The 17,269-nt window shown below is 51.4% G+C and overlaps 1 protein-coding gene across 3 annotated transcripts in view; it reads right to left on the minus strand.

Moving 5' to 3' along the window:
- CYRIB (CYFIP related Rac1 interactor B) overlaps positions 1-17,269 on the minus strand; it is a 137,844-nt gene that overhangs the window by 119,419 nt on the left and 1,156 nt on the right. The gene's annotated exons all lie outside the window — the stretch shown is intronic.

Raw genomic sequence — 17,269 nt, forward strand, 5'->3', positions numbered from 1 at the left:
ATAAACGTGGCCTCTGCCTTCGGGCTGGTGGTTACAATCTGGTTCTTTCCAGAAAACATTTGCTGACCCCTGGCATACAGGTCACCTGCCTGCCCTTCAAGATGGACCACCCACCACCCTCTGCCTCCCCGCCCACGGCAACGCCTGTCACCTCCCTGGTCTGGATATGCTGAGCCCTCATGCAGGAATCCATCTTCTCTCAACGTGTTCTGACTCCTAACTCCCTGCATCCGACCCACCTCAGCTCAGGCGTCGTCTCTTCTCTGTGGGGCCCCGTCAGGGTCAGAGGTCCCTTGTGGCGCCGGAGCAGCGCTGCCTGCCTGTGTTCCCCAAACATGTGGGCAGGATGGGATTAGGGACCGCAGACCTCCGCATTCCTATGCTTGCGAACACAGCGCCTGACAGCCAGTAGGTGGCCCAGTGTTTACCCACCCAAACTGGTCTTCAAGGAACGGGATCAGGCTGGGTGGTTGTAAGCATCACAAAAAGGGAGGCAGGAGGAGGGGAGCATCCAGAGCAAGCTCACACCCACCATGCCACGTTACCAAGGTCCACGTGAGGGACTGGGCACCTCACTCTGGCCTCGGTGGTACGTATCACTCAGGGTTATTCCAGGCAACAGAGAAGAAAGAAAGGAGGGAGATGAGAAAATAAGGGGAAGCTCCTAGAATCAGCCAGCACCCCGGAGAATCGGGCTGGGGTAAAGGACCAGGGGAGACTGTGCAGAGGGGACAAGTAGCCAAAGCCAGGCCACAGGACGTCTGCCTAGGATTCTCTTGACTCTGAATAGCCTTGACTCTCTGGTATCATTGCTATGCTCAGCCCAGAATCTAAGCCACACGGTCATGCTGAGGCCATTTGCCAGGACCCCAGGCAGCTGGAGGTGGGAAGAAAGCACATCTGGTTCACCTCAGCTTCCGTAGAGACAGAACTCGGCTTTCTTTCAAGACTTACATCCTGGGGGTTCCCCCAAATAGGATGATGGGTAGAATGCTGAGCACCCCAAAATATAGAAAATGCCCACGATCCAGGTCAATTCACCAAACTATGGAATCATATAAGTGCAGATCCACGAGCCCTGTCTCACCATAACTGGTCCACGGAGTGGCGGAAGTGAGAGAGGCCTCTGCCCGGCTACACGGCCCCAGAGCCTAGTGTGAACAAAGGAAGTGTTTCTTCATCTCTCACCACAGAGAGCAAGTGTCAAGCAGAATTTCAAGCACTGGCTATTGCAAAACACCTAAAGTGGTAGCAGAAGGTCATTTCCAGAAACATCCCCCTTCCTCTCAACTCCACAGAGACATTAGGCTTCGGCTGCGCGCTGGGTAGCTTAACTGGCATTAACTGAAGTTCCTTCATTCATTTGTTCATTCCTTCATTCATTCTACAAACTGTCCCAAGATCCAGATGTGCCAGGCCTCATGGTGGGTTCTAGGATTACTAAGATGAATCCACCACTGTCCCTGACTTCCAGGAGTTCAGTTGGCTGAAGGGGGATACAGAAAAGAACAAGGTTTGCTTTGGGAGTGGCAACTGTGGTGCAAGGATAGAGATTAGTGACTCGCATATGAGCTGCAGACCTTTTTTTAGCAATTGCTGGGCATCACTCCATTTACACACACACACACACACACACACACACACACACACACACACAACGAGTTATCTCCTTAGATGGCCACCAGCCCTAGGACCGTAGTCCCAAGGACAAGGGCTCCCCATCCAAATCTGGATCCCATTAGGCAGGGCCGCCGGCTACTGAGTTGGCTTAAAATGCCCAGCCTTGGGCAGTCTCCTTCCCTGAGTGGGGGGACAAAAGGCAGAGGCTGACACTGTCACCAGGCTGGCCGGGACCGAGGGCAGACCCTCGCTCTTGGCCACAGCTGGTCCTCAGGAAAGTGGGAGGTAAAGTTTGTCCCAGGTGCCCCTGCTCTACCCTCCACAAACCATAACACCAACACCTGCCAGTTGTACTGCACTTTCTGGTTTATAAAACACTGCTACACGCATTCACTCATCCATCATTCATCCCCTAAACATGTGTTATATGTGAAGCACTCTGCTTAGAGCTGGGAATCTAAAGAGTAAGAAAATGCAGGCTCTACTCTTTTGGATGGCCCTTCCTCTGGGAAGCCCTCCTTGATCTCAGGCTGGGTTCGATGAGCACCCCAGCTTCCTCATCACCGCTGTCTGTCTCTCCATCTAAAGCCCCAGCGAGATGAAGAAGGGACTCATCCACCCCACACACCGCTGTCCCCCAACTCCGGGGCCTGGTACGGTGCCTGACACAGCGGGCGCAGCATGAACGCCTTGAGGGAGTACCAGTGGGAACACCTGGGAGGGTAGAGGACTCAGGGAAACCAAAAGCAAGGGGACAGGGCAAGGAAGACTCTTTAGGTAAGAATCTGGCATTATCATCCCACCCTTGGGCTCCAGATGAGAAAGTCTGTCTCCAAGAGCGCGGGTGACCTGCCCAAGGTATTCTTGCTCATGCAGCTGGCTGAGCCTCTAACCCCACACTCTTCATGCCAGTTTCCATTCCAGCGCGACACTCGGGCCAGCTTCTAGCTCCCTGCCTCCCCCGGGGCCACAGAATGCCATTTGTCTTCCTGGGATCCACCTGTTGTTGGAAACTTATTGTTGGTATATTCCATACCCTCCCCCAGGGCATTTTTTTTTTCTGAAAGATGCAAGGAGACAGGAGCCTGTAATTAAAACAAAGAACTGGATTCCTAATGATGGAACGTCGGGCACTCAAGTATTCATTGAACAAATATTTACTCAACACCCACGTATGCTCTGTTCTAGGCTCAGAAAAGCAAGTGTAAACACGGGCAAAAAATCACTGCCCTCCAAGGCCTGATCGTGAAACGATGTTACAAAAAGCTGGTATCCTTTTGGTGAATGAATGAATGAATCAAAGGTAATGTCAAGTGATCTCCTGCAACGAATGTCAATGTAACTTCAGCCGACTCAGTGCACCCGGTCTGCTGGGGGGCAGGAAGACCCCACAATCCTTCGCCCCCAGGCCACTCTACTAGCTACTGGAGGATCTTCTGCCTTCATTTACTCTTTCAATATCCACAGCATGACAGAAATAGACAGAGGGGGACTCCTCTTCTGACCATCGCTGGCTTCCTAATTAAAGTCAAGGATTTGTGTTTACTCAGGGTCTATAAACACAGACCCCAAGAAAGTGTTTAAGAGAAAGCAGATGAAATGTGGGTAAGGACTGGCTAATAAAATCAGGGGGGAAGTGCTGGGAGTTTTCAACCATGACTGTGATTAAACGAAACTCACAGGGAGGATGCTTTGAGGAGTAAGGCACACGCATGTGTGCAGAGCCTGAGTTTCCAGGCAAAATGTGAACCATAACTTCCTGCAGAATTAATTGGTCCCCGGTGGGAGATCTGTGCTAAGTTCCTTGAGACGATGCAGCCTTCCCTGCCCCGCTCCCGCCACTAGGTTGTCACACAGCCCGTCAGGACTGCACGTGAAAGCCCCGTGAACTTGCAGGTTAGTCATCAGGCCACTGAACCAGACACCGGCTAAGGTCCCTTCCAATCACAGCTGCCCGCAAACTATGTTCTTCCTCCGTCCAGGTGGGAACCTGGGGTGTCAAGAAGTACCTCTCTTCTGAACTGGGTGCAAGTCTGGCTGGAATTTGCAGGTGAGTGGCCGAGATGGCCAGGAGCCCCAAGGATCCCCCAGAAAGCTGAAGACTTCCCAGAGATCAAAGTGGGCAAACGAGGGGTGGCACCCTGGGCCAGCCTTAATGAAACCCTAATGAACAAGTGTCCACAATTAAAGACAACAGCAGGAGGGTAACCAGTGAGGCCCAGAGAACAGTCAACGTCTTTGATTAAGCACTCATGAAATACCCCATCACAGCTTTAATCTGGTTCCCCTGGTTGTTTTCTTGGCTTCGCAATGTTTTCAAAGAAAACGGTGTTGAATGTACACGATTCCCCAAGCCGGTAAGCAGAGAGATTGGCCCTTCTGCCTCCTCCCCTGCTTCAGAGCACGCAGCAGTTTCCCAGATGAGCCGTCGGTGTCAGACAATGGCAACCTTGGCTCTCTTTCTGTACCAGATGATCTTTCTCACCAGCGTTTGCTCTCTGCTGGCCCGACTCCTCTATCAAGAGTCTCGGTTTACCAAGAGCTTTCTGCATTTGAAGCTGAAGCCAACCTCCTTGGGCTGGGGCCAATCTCCCACAAAGCCAAGGCCCCAGCAAACACCAACATGGTCTTGGGAAACTGACTGGGTTTTATTACCAGCGTGGAGTCCATCCCGAGTCAACTCTAAGCCAACCTGGATTCTGAGCCACTCTGAGTACAAACGACCAAGAGCAGAACACACTGAAGGAAAGCGATCCACCCAACTCACATGTAGCTCCCTGAATGCTGGCCTGCCTGCCAGCTTTTGCACATGTTGTTCCCTTTGTCTGAAATGCTGTTCCCTGCGTTGGCCTTCAAAAGTCAGTTCAAGCCACCATTTGCTCTATAAAGCCTGCCCCAGCCCCTCCAGGCAGCGTTCAGTTCAACACATCCTGAGTGTGTGACCCGGGCCAAACCCTGGGCTTGGCTAGACGCACAGAGAAGAGAAACTTCCAGTATCTGGCTACAGACCCTCCCAGGCCAGTGTCTCCAAATAACCATTTGCTTGCAACTTTATTTTTTAAATTTTGCTGGGTAATATTTCAGATGTACTAAAAACAAATGCATAAAGAACAATAAAACCACCTCTTATGCCCCCCCCACCTAGCTTAAGTAACAAAATACAGTGAATACAAACTAAGTCCTCTGGGTCCCCCACCCCAGAAATATTCATCTCCCTAATTTCCCAAAGGTAAGCACTATCCTGACCTTGCCATGCATTTCTTTACACTTTTACTACATATGACTGTACCCCTTCAACAATGTACATCATTGTTTAGCAAGTTTTAAATTTTCATAACCTTAACACTTTGCATATGAATAGACTTGTTTTCACATCCATCTCCTCCCACAGTCCAGGACCCTCTGTGAGCTGTGCCTGCATCTGCTAATCTCTATATGGATACAGGGGCACTTAGCCTAAACCCTGGGACCGAGTTCATGCTTAATGCTTGCTTGTTGAAAATGAAAAAAGAAGGGGGAGGGGAGGGGCAGGGAGGGAGAATGGGAGGGGGAGGAGGAAAAGGAAGAGAAAACACTGAGAAGAGGGTTTTTCCCTACTAGACCCAAAAAGGGAAGGGGGAGAGGGGTGCAGAAGACTTCCCCAGTGGAGCCTCCTGAATGCCTCCCAGTCCTTGGAGTCTGAAGACGCACAGGACCCAAGTAAGACCCAGCCCAGAGCCGGTGGAAGGCAAAGGGCAGCATTCACTGGGAAGGGCAGAACCCACCACACTGCACTCGGCACACAGTAGGGGCTCTGGGCGTGTTTGGTGAACGAATGACCATTCTACAGATTAGAACACAGGGAGGCTGGAGTAAGACAAGGTGGACCTAACCCGGGGACCACCTAACAGAGCCCGGGGCCTCTTCAAGGGCCAACCTCTCCTCTCCATCAACTCCAGCTCCCACGCAGAAGCCACAGGCTGCTCTCTGACTTTCAGCTTCTAAGTAACACAGCCCCAGGGGGCTTCTGCGAGCCTTGAGGGGACCCAGTGAGTGTCACAGAAACGAGAAAATGCTTAAACACAGGAAGGGGCCGCGGGGAGGGGAGGACAGCTTATGTGGCCACCACAAGGGCAGGCTGATATTGAGAGTACAAGAAATACTGGCCTTCAGAATAAAGGAGGGATGGGCCCTCAGTAAATTTTCTTTTCATTCACTAGGTGTGTTTTTTGACTTTTGAATTTTCTGCCAGCCTGAAGTGCTCCATGAGGAGGCCACCAAGTGGAGTTGAAAAGCCCCGCCTAAGACATTAAGCCCCAACTCTGGTCCTCCCCAGCTGTGCAGCCTTAGGAAAATCACTCAACCTCTCTGGGCTTCAATTTTCTGGGAAAAAAAAGTATGCTCTGGTTCTACAAACACTCTTGGAGCGAGGCCGGCTGTGAGCCTGAACTGTGGACCTCAAAAAGAAAAGGGCCCTGTCCCAGGGCTCAGTGACATTTGGTGGAACAAGGCCACAGCATAAACACAAAGCACTCTATGGATGTAAGGTGTCACTATTAGACTTTATCTTCTGACTTTCTGACTTTTTTCTCTTCCTTGTTTTTTTCTTTTAAGGTTCAAGACAGTGTTTGGTCAATGCAAAGAACAGAAAGCCAGGAAACTCATCTCTAACTCAGCACCGAGAGTACTCAGCTGGGCTCACACTTGGCCAAATGCTTTCTTCCAGCACATCTATTCACGGATACCTACTCCTAGAGTTAGCTCTCAACTATTCACTCTCACAGAGGGCTTGTCCCAAGCTCAGAGAGGTGTGGGAAAGGTAGGGATGGAGGGGAGATCAGGGCAGACCTAGAACACACACCACCACCCCCCATGGCCCAGACAGCAGCCACAGCCCACCAGGAGGACACAGGTGACAGCATCCCCAGGGTATGGTCATTAGGAGAGGGACACAGGAAGGTGGCAGACCTACCACCCAACCTCCTCCTCCTGTAAGGGAAGCTTCGGGATCCCTACCCCACAGGGAAGTGAAGTGACAGGAAGCATCTGTCAGAGCTGGCCCGGCAAGAGCCAGACCCTGTGCTCAGCAGCACGAAACCCACACCCTCAGGTAATGGAAACCTTGGAGTCACCACGGGCTTCAACCTCACCCAAAGATGAAGCCTTTTACCAAACAAGATGGGCTGCCTGTTCCGACTTGCTGAGCTGAACTCAGTCTCCTGGCAAAGTGTTGATGAGATCAAGAGAGCCTGCACTTTCTCCCTCGACCCTGCAAACCATGAGGGGGAAGGGGCGGGCGGGGGAGGGACAGGTGGGACTCAGCTCGGCAGGGAGTCACTTCCTCTGGAAGGCGCCTGGGAGCGGAGGGCCCAGTGGAACAGAGGCAGGCAGTGGGGGAAACAAGGGCTTCTCTGGACACTCAATAAACGGCTACTTGAAACTGATGCTAAAACGTGTCCCCCCTTGCCTGTGTGACCACAGAAACACGTACACGTACACGCAAATGATGAATCTCAGGGTTTGAAGTCAATATTTTAAAATACTCCAATTTTAATTTTCTACCCAAAGTAGAAAATTAATTCATACACTTCATCCTCACACCCACACCTGGCACCGAGGTCCCCAGCACCTTTTCTGTGCCTCCCTTAAACAAACGGCTGAGGTGGGGAAGAGCTCAGTGGTAGAGCACGTGCCAAGAAGGCAAGAGGTCCTGGGTTCGGGCCCCAGCGCTGCCAATAAATAAACTAAAAAATCAGTGGCTGAGTTTTGAATCAGAACTGCTCCAGAATGAAGGCAAAGATGACAAGCCAGCCGCACGGCAGGCAAAGAACCCAAGAGAGAATGGCAAAGACTAAACACGGCAGAGACCAGGAACCCGCTGTCCCACGACCGGCGGGAGCTCGGGCACCCACCCGCCCACCACGTGCTTGTGGACACGGTTCCGTGTCTTCCACTGAGAACACAGCCCGGCAGCAGCTCCTGCATCCGAACAGGAGTCCACTTCTGCTTTCCCCTGGTGAAGATGGCGTCACCCAAACAAAACAGTGTGCTACTGGCACACGTAGCTGTCCCTCACCTTACCTTTCCCAGAAAATAATGTCATTTGACTTGCGGAGAGAGTTCCTGCTACTGAGGTCTCTCAATGCCCTGAATCACCCATCAGCTGCTCGAGAAGAGGGTGTGGTGAGTCTAGAAAACTCATCTGACCTCTCTCTGACCACCCCGTCCCCAGGTTACTTCAACTACTACTTCACCATTATTAACTGTCTCCCCCCGTAGGGCTGGGGGTCTGACACTCCTGTAAACAGGCCTGTGCGCGCTGGAACCTCAGGAGCGCCTGGGCCTCCGTTTTAGGAACCGGTCTGTTTTGTCGTCCGCCATGTATGAAAGAATCTAAACTTTGCTTTTCTTTCTTCCCCTGGAGACAGCAGAGTTCTCGGTTTCTTAGAAGAAAGGAGAAAAAGGGGTTTTCTTCCAATAAAAGCAATATAACCACATTACAGAAAATGTGTAAAAGGGAGAAAGGAAAAGAAATGCACCCACGTTCTCATCCCCTCCCACAAGCTCTGACACCATTTTGGGGTGTATTTCCTTCCAATCTGTCTCCCTGTAAACCACCGCCTGGCTCACGTTCGTCCAGCCTCCCTGGCCCTCAGCCTGAGCGGCTCCAGCAAAACTGGTCAAGTACTGGGTTATGGTCAGACGCTTAGGTTCTCTCCAGTTGATTTTGTTACTGTCAAAAAGCTGAGCTGAAGAGCTCTGTGCAACTTTTTGTCCAGATTTGTTGGTTTGTTTCCTTAGGAGGGCGTCCCAGAAGTGGGGTTCCTGGGTAAAAGGTTACAAAGATTTTCATGGCTCTGGACATAAATTGCCACGACTACCCAGAAGGGTCAATCAAGGACCCAAGCGGCCACCAGCAGGAAGATACAGGTGCCTTCCCAGGATGACACAGTTCACAGACATCCTCGGGGGAGACACCGGTGGGGGTGGGGAGGCACCCACTGGGTTTTCTCTGGAGCGAGCTCTTATGGAACATTCTGGTCTCTGCACGTCAACAGGTGCCCCTCAGGTGCTCTTCACCTTTCTCTACTGAGTGGCAGTTCCAAAGCTCCGAGGTGGAATCAAATACTCCCTCCCTCCTGCCCCATTTAATATGATACGGAATAAAAGATCAGATTCCTTGTCTTTGGGTTTTAAATGCTCAAGGTCTTGAGACAAAGATCAGTTTAGCTGGAGAGAAGAATTTTCCAACTACAGTGGATCACAATCGCAGGAGAGAGGGTCCCTGGCAGAAGGGGACATGCAAAAGGTCACATCGCGTTTATTCCTCATTTACTTCTGAGAGAGAGAGGGCGAGAGTGAAGTCCGAAGTATGCAAATTTGTTTTTCTACACTTCCCCTGCATTTCACCACTGAAACTTTGAGCAACACTGCTTGGGAAAGAGACAGTTCCACCCGGGTGGAGCCGGGGTGGCCTCGGGGTGGGGTCATTTCCAAAGGCTGGCGTCCCCCAAGGGCCCAGGGGGCCCTTTTCAGAACAGCTCCAGGATGGGGCGCTGAGATGTGCAGCAACAGTGACAGTCCTAAAAGCCCTGAACCTCGGAGCTGTTGTGATCAGAGACTGCTTTTATTCAAAAAAACTGAGTCAGGCCTCCCCAGACCAAGAGAGGCTGGGTCCTTCCGGTCCACTGGGTCTCCCACTGTGGCGCTGGACCCCCCAAAACTCTCACCAAAGTTACCCACACTCAAGCAGGACAGACCCCCTGGAATAACTGTACATTCTCACGTAGCGTAAGTAACACGGTTGGGTCAGGACGACTACGTATTCTGCAGATGTCCTCAGTGCATCACAACATGCAATGCAATTGTACCTCAAGCTCATTGAACCTAGCCGTATTCAACTAGACTCAAAGGGTCCAATGCCCTTTTCTTTCTTCAGTTTAAAAAACCTGTAAATAATAAAAGTGAACTTTGCCTGTTGTATGTATTTGTTTTATTTTGGGGGGTATCGCACATGGTACTTTGCTGTACACCGAACACTACTGTTCATGCTGTACATTTATACACGTGTGTTACACACAGAATCACACGCATGAAACCTCGTGTGTGCAAACGACCCTTCAGGGGCAAACCAGGAGGCTGTGAGAATCTTTTTCACCGCGCAGTTTGCCTGCTGTACAGATTCCAGACCCCACCACTGAGATGTGACTACTGTGTAAGGTTCCTTCTCCTCTGGTGCGCTGGGGACTTGAGGGATGTGTCTGTCTGTTAGGAACCAGAGAAAATCAGTTTCGGATTAGAACAGGAAACCGGGCCTCCGAGGAGGGTGAGCGCCGGGGCAGGCACCACGGCTCTGCAACCAGCCTGCCCGCGGCAGGCTGTCTGGTCACAAGAACTCCCCACTGGGCCACAAGCTGGCCACGTGGCCCTTCGGAGGGCTTCTACCCTCCCTGGCCTGGTCGCTCATTCTTTCAATGAGTGGCCTAGATGATTTTCAAATTCCTGTGACTTTGGGCAACTCACTTACCTCTCTGGGCCCCCACTGGCTGTCTGACCAGGTTCCCACCTGGATGAGAAGCAGAGCTCCCCATGTAGGACTCCTAGATTAGCTGACCCTCCTGAGATACTGACCTCCTCAGCACCGGGGGGGTGGCCCCAAGGTCAGTCACCTCCAGCTGGGAGATGCTTCCTCTTTTACTGCTCACCTCCCAACCCACACCTTACAAATTCTGTCTTCTGCGTGGGCTGTGGATTGAAAATGGCTAAAAAGGACGGGACGAGGTGAGCTTCAACATTCTTTCCATCTCACACCACCTGCCACACCCCAGCAAACCCAGAGTTAGAAACAGACGGTCCACAGGCAAAAGATGATGCTATGTGTGGGTCCCTCTGATGCAGGGACCACTGCATCAGCATCACTTGAGAGCGCGTGTCGAAAACATGGATTCTTGACTCTCCTACCCAGGAAGCTTAAGCATGCCCAAGTTATGGTCAGATAAAAGAAACAGTGGGGAAGAGAGAACACAGGCATAGACCATTCTGGCAAATTCACACATGAGGGGGATGCTACAAGCAGAGATATTCATCCTGTATCCACTTTATTGTCTCAAGTCTGCAATGCCCAATGCCCAAACACTGGGATCTTCCTTTCAAATTCAACCACCCGGTCCAAGGCATGAACTCACAGCACGTGTCCTTCCCCTACACCTTTCTCTTGCAGGGCTGCGAATGGGCAGAGTAACGCACTAATGCATGTGCTACACATCCCAACACCAAATGAATGCATCAAGAGGTGTGTTACAGGGGGAGGGCAAAGCTCTAGTGGTAAAATGCATGCTTAGCAGGCATGAGGTCCTGGGTTCAAACCCTAGTACCTCCTCCAAGACTAAATAAATAAGTAAACCTAATTAACTCCCTCCACACACACACACACACACACACACACACACACACAAAGAGGTGCATAAATAGCATGAATCAGTTTCACACTGAATTTACCAAAAACCTCACCACCCAAATTAGCCCAAGTAATCAACTTGCAAGAGTCACTGATACATTCTGAACTTCCTTGGCTGGCAAGTTCACGGTAGGTGGCTCTTGGCCGGGACGGCTGCAGAGATGCCCATCACAACGAGATGCTCGCTTAGAAAAACCACCCCTGTCTTCCAGCGACATCCAGCAGCAGCAGTCTCTGCTCTCTGCCAGACAACTCCCTTCAGAGATTTTGCAAGTTACGTTCGAGGTACACTCAAAAGAGGTAGTAAAAACAGTAGGTGCGCCTTGAAGCTGGCGTAGCCCTTTGAACTTCAGCTCTGCTTCTCGTCAGCCTCTAAGTGTTCTCCGTTTCCTCGTCTGTAAGATGGGGGTAACATCCCCTGCCTCACAGTTACTGTGAAGCTAAGGAACAACCTGCAAAGTACACACTGTCCATGCTCAATAAGGGAAAGCTGTTGTTATCATAAGGGAAATAAAAAAAAAATCACAAAAACCCATAACATGAACTTTATGGGAGCTTTGTCACCAGGGAGGCCTTTGCCTAGGCCATAGATGCTACACAAAGCGTCAGATACGCTGCCTCTCTCCCCACCTCCTGCTCCCCACCCCATTCCAGTCCACCCCGATGCTCTGTCCTCTGGACCCCTGCCGGTGATGAAGGGCTGTTTGTGTTCTGAATGACCACGAGGCTTCCCTGGGCTCTCATTGCAGCCTGTCTGATCTGCAGGCACCCCCTGGCTGGTCTCTGGTGCCTCCAGAGCTCAGGGCAGTACATAAACGCAGAGTTCAGGGGAGCAGAGCAGACATTTCAGGATGTTACTGCCCGGGTTTCACTTCCTCACTGTCTTCTGCATTCTCCTTCAACTCTGGTTTTGAGCAAAGCTGGGGCCGGGCTGGCACACAGACTGACAGTAAGGCCTCCCGTGGTCAACACGCTCCTCTCCCCGAGTCCCAGACCCTGAGGCTAAGTGGACAGGGGACTCGAATTATTGAGCATCTGGGAGATGCCAGGCCCTAAGCCAGGCATATTCAGCTGGCTTCTGACTTAAGAGCTACAGTGAGGTGCAAAACCAGGCACTGGGGTGCGGGGAAAGGCAGGTAGTTTGCAGAGGACTCCACGCTAGGGAGTCACATGTGAGCCAAGATCCATGGCTCTCCCCCTGTCACTGCCCCCTTTCAAAGAAGAACTCCAGAGAGGCCAACTACAGTGCTCGGTTTTGCAGAAAGGCATTGCAGCAGTTCAGAATCATCTTACAGAAACACTCGCCCTCCCTTCAAATCCATATCCCATGTCACTGCCGGAAGGACAGAATCCTGGCCTGGAAGCAGCACGGACAAGTCAGTTTCCACCCAGCTGTGACTATGTCCTTAGGGGAGGGCATGCCTTTTTGAGTGTTTCTGCAAGGCACTTGCTAGCAGCTCGTAGGCACATTACCTCACGTAGCCCTCCAAGTAACTCGGAGAGGCGAATTATCCAAGTCCAGCTTCATCCAAGACCACAAGGTGCCACGATTTGCCCAAGGTCACACAGCTGCTGAGGGCCAGGGCCAGGGTGCCCTCAGCTCCACCATCCAAGAGTGTTTGCCGAGCGGACGCTGGGGTTAAATTCCAACAAGCTCCAAGTGGCCAGACAGAGCCGGTCACAGGAGACTGCACTAAGTAAATGAGTCAAGGATGGAGCGTTTCTTCCTCCTGCTGCCCAAGCTTCTTCCCATCCTTAACTCCTCTGCACCCCCTGTCCTTCCCCTCCTTATCAGAGGATACTGGCTGGAGGCAGGGAGAGGAGGCACTGGTCTCTGATGGGGTGCATGGTTTTAAAGCCATCACTTTTCCCATGTTGGGCCTTTTTTTCCACTGTGGGTTTTAAGGGCTTGGTCCCCTGCCAAAGGAAGGTCAAGGGCAGAGGTACCTTTTGAGCTGGGGAAGGACATGCAGCCCCCAGGATCCCCTTGGCCTCGGAGCCTTTCCCTAAGCCAGCACCAAGGTGTTCACAGGCAGATGCAGTGTGAAAAGCCGGCTTGGGAGCCCAAAGACCTGGGTTCCGGTCTTGACTTTCCTCTTGGACAGGATGCTTCCCCTCTGGATACCAGTTCCCTCATCTACTCAATTAAGAGCACAGGACGCCTAAAACCTGAAATTCTGAGTGTGAGGTTCCTGCTCAGCCCTTCCAAACCCCATCACATGGGAAGACCTGGCCCGCTCACCCTGCTCCCTCCTGTCCCCCCACCTCCTACCCCCAGGCCCTGCGAGGCTATGGAGCACCTCCCGGTGGGTAAAGAAGGGCTCTTCTCCACCACCCCTTGACGCTCCCACCATCTTCTCTTCTCATCGTGTGACCTCCTCCACTCACTGAGCCATCAGCTGCCAGGAGCCCTCGGGCTCATGTTCTGATTTGCATCCTCAGTGTCAGCTGGGGTCCCAAATGAATGAGGGGGGGTGGGGACCTCTAAGCTCTTTCCACTCAAACTGTGGTCCACAGCCCAGAGCATCACAGGGCAAAGTGTCAGGAACCTGTCTAGAAGCCTGTCAATGACTGTCATGAGCGGGATCCGAAATGTGCAGCCCCCAGGGTGATTCCTGGCGTGTGTTACCCACCGGCCCTGAGTTTCCAGGAGGCCCGGGCAGCTTCCAGATGTTGAGGCTCTTCACCCTGCGTTCTGTGGATGTGGTCACCCTCATGCTCTGCACCCACCAGCCCCCACAAATGGATGAGTGCACAACTGCCAACACCCAACAGCAGAGACAGACAGACTGGCAGCCCACCTACCCACCACGGGCCCTGCATCCACGCTCAGAAAACGTTCTTCCCTTACTTTCTACTGTTGACGTTCATTCAACTTGGAAAGAAAAGGAACCCTTCCAAGACATGCTTTCAGTTTTTTCATAAACCCTGCAATTCCTCTAATGGTTGCAGATTATCTTAAATATTTATAAAACTCATTCTCAGCATCACTTCTTTAAACAAATCTCCTCGTCAACTTCGATTATTTATGTATTTATGAACACGATGTCTCCTTCTCTGGGAGCAGATGGCAGCTAGTAAGTCTTTGGAAAGGAGGGAAAAAAAATCTATGGGACAGAATTTAAACTCAGTGACTCCCCAGTTCACTCTCCTTGACAAGCTCTGGTGCAAGGACCTCTCGGTTCAGTGGAAGCACCATAATGTGGTCAGTCAGCAGGTGGGTTGGGAAAGCATGGAGGCTTGAACTTGAATTTAGGAAGAAGCTACCAGCCAAGGGCTTGATCCCTAGTGGGAACTGGAGCCCAGCTAATGGAGGGACAGGACGATGGGACTACGGCCAGGATGCAGAGAGCCCAGGGGTAGCAGGAAAGTAACTAATACTTGTTGACCACCTACTATGAGCCATGCACTGTGCCGAGAGGCTTCCCATATCACCTCTGAGTTGATCTTCACAACAACCTTTCCAAGTGGTGGTAACTTTTCCTCACTGGAAAGATGACAAAAGCACAGAGAGAGAGGGGAAGTCTCTTTCCAAGGTCGCAGAGCCAGGCTGGAAACCCAGACAGTCTGCCCCACAAACCCATACCCAGCCACCTCTGAAGCAGAAAAGGATGAGAGGGGGAAATACAATTGCCGTCAACCTTATGCAGCCCTGGCTACAAAGTTATTATCTTCCTTTTAACCTGGTGAGGCCAATCACCCTTTTTAAAAGCATCAAAGACATAACTCCCAAAGTTCTACCGATGCAACAGGAACTTTGTCCATCTGAGGATCTAGGAGGGTCAATTCTTGTGTGAAATCTGGAAGGAGTGGATATGAAGGTTATGAGAAGATATGACATGAATGTCACAGGCATATAAAAAGAGGACTTTATGACCAAGAGGAAAAAAGACCTTTTACCCTCAGAAATGGATGCAAAACAGGACCATGATGATTCTTCCTTTATCAGGACTTATCAAGTGTCCCAGACAGGGAAGGAGCAGAAGAATAAAATCGGCCCTTCCCTGTCCTCCTCCCCCAATTCACTTCTCTCAAGAAGCTCCAATTCAAGTCAAAAAAGAGAGCTGGGTCTGGCCCTTGAGATGCTTATGCTCTCATTGAGGACACAGTGAACATTACTGCTGCTACTGGTAACAACAATCACTGAGGATGAAGGCTGTTTACTGGGGGGCTGTGCTAAGAGTTTCACTGACACTGCAATGAGCAATACACCCCCCCACCATAGATCGCCCCATTTTACAAATGAGAACACTGAGGCTCCAAGAGGTGAAGAAGAAACTTGGTGACCTGCACACGGCAGTAAGAGGGCAAGTGAGGTGTGACTACAGATCCTGTCCTCGTGTCCAGGAGCCCAGTGAACTGGATGGGAAGGGGCAGGGATTATTTTGCCATTTACAGATGAGGAAAAGAAAGCTCCAAGAAGGTTGTGACCTCTCTAAGGCTCTCAGGCCAGCATCTCATTAAGTGTACCAATTTAAAATCTGATTTTTCACTGACACCACACTGTTTCCACAATGCTCCCTCGCTGGAAGATGGTTTCGCTGGAGATGGCCAAGTCCCAGACCGCGAAGCCACAGGACGGTGGTCTGTTCAATCAAGGGAACAGCGGTGGTGCAGAGCGTGAGGCCACAACCTCCTGGCACCCGCATCCCTCAGGAGTCCCTCCTGCCATGGGCTCTCGGTTCTGAGGTAAGAGCTGCTAGGGACTGGGATTCCACAAGAGAGAATCAAGACACACTTGGAGGAACCAGCAGAGAATAATATCAAGGTCACCTACGGGCCAGTGCGCCGACCTTGAGGTGGAGACAGACTGTACCTCCATAAAGAGCAAAGGGGAAACCATCACTCTTTTGATCATTCTGTCAAAAAAAAAAAATGTACTGCGTATCCAGCATATGCCAGACAGCTTGCCAGGAGCCAGGGGAAACACAAAGGCCATTCAGAAGGGAGCACGGTCTGCAGGGAAGAGGGAGAGAGCTTTGCAGATGGAAGACTCAAGAGAGAACCTTGAATTGGCTGCTTAATCGGCGAGGGTCTCGGGCCAAGTCCTGCACTTTCTCTAAGTGGTAAGATGAAAATAAAATCTCTACTTCATAGGTAACTACGCCCACTCTACGTCTTAAAAATGAATCTGCACCTGCTTAACCACAGCTGGCCCCGCACAGAGGTGCCTGCTGTTGCTTCTTAAAATAACAGTAGCCCTCAGGCTCATCCCCTGTCCTCCAGAAGTGGGGGAAAACACACACACACACACACACACACACACACACAGCTAAGGATCCTAAGAAAGGGACACAGGAGCCTTTGGGAGCTAAGAAAGGAAAGGAAGGGATGGCTATCAGAGAGCACAAAATTTCCTGAGAATCTCCCAACGTGGAAGGCAAAAACACATACTGGGTCTTTATCTGAAGGCCACATCCTAGCACCCTGGTGCGTGAACCCACCCTAGCCTTCCTCATCACACAGGCCCCCCCCTGCCCCGTGCATGAAATCCAGTAAGGATCCAGATAATGCGAATTACAACGTGCCTCCCCAGGAAGAAAGCTCGGGCCAGCAGCCCACTTCTGCTGCCCCACCAGGGAGAAAGCCCACCTCTCCCCCAGCTTCCTCCACGTTTACAGGAACCCCCAGGCCTGGGAAGTCAGCCCAGCTGTCAGCCCTGGCAGCCCGCCCCAGCCAGTCATCTGGTGGTGGCAATCAAAACGAGGCTTCCTTTTCATTTCTACCAAATGCAATCTTCCAAGAATAGGGGAGGCTCAAAGTCAGAGTTTAAGCTCCTTTTCATAAGGAGTCAATATTTTCACAAGATAATCCTCCTCGGGAAGGGGGTGGATTACATGTATCCCAGGTGGCCAAATGGGGCTCTCCAAGGACTGGGAAATGGATGTTACAGGGCAGGGAAGCCAAAATGTGAAACCACACCCACCCACTCCCTTCTCAAAAGTCTCCATCCACCTATTCATTTCACAAATATCTATGGAGAGCCTCCCATGTGCCCCAGGCCCCTCTTCTAGACTGTGGGGAGGCAGAAATTAAAGGTGACTAACAATGACACTTCCCCCACTGCACCCTCTCCAGGCCAGTAAATCCATGCTCACTTTCTCCAGGCCCAACTCAAAGCAACCCATTTTACAGACGGGCGCCTAAGACTCAGAGAGGGCAAGCAACTTGCCCAAGGTCACACAGCTAGTAAGTGGCAAAGTCAGGAATTAA

Source organism: Vicugna pacos, chromosome 25 (assembly GCF_048564905.1).
Source record: "Vicugna pacos chromosome 25, VicPac4, whole genome shotgun sequence".
NCBI classification, from domain to species: domain Eukaryota; kingdom Metazoa; phylum Chordata; class Mammalia; order Artiodactyla; family Camelidae; genus Vicugna; species Vicugna pacos.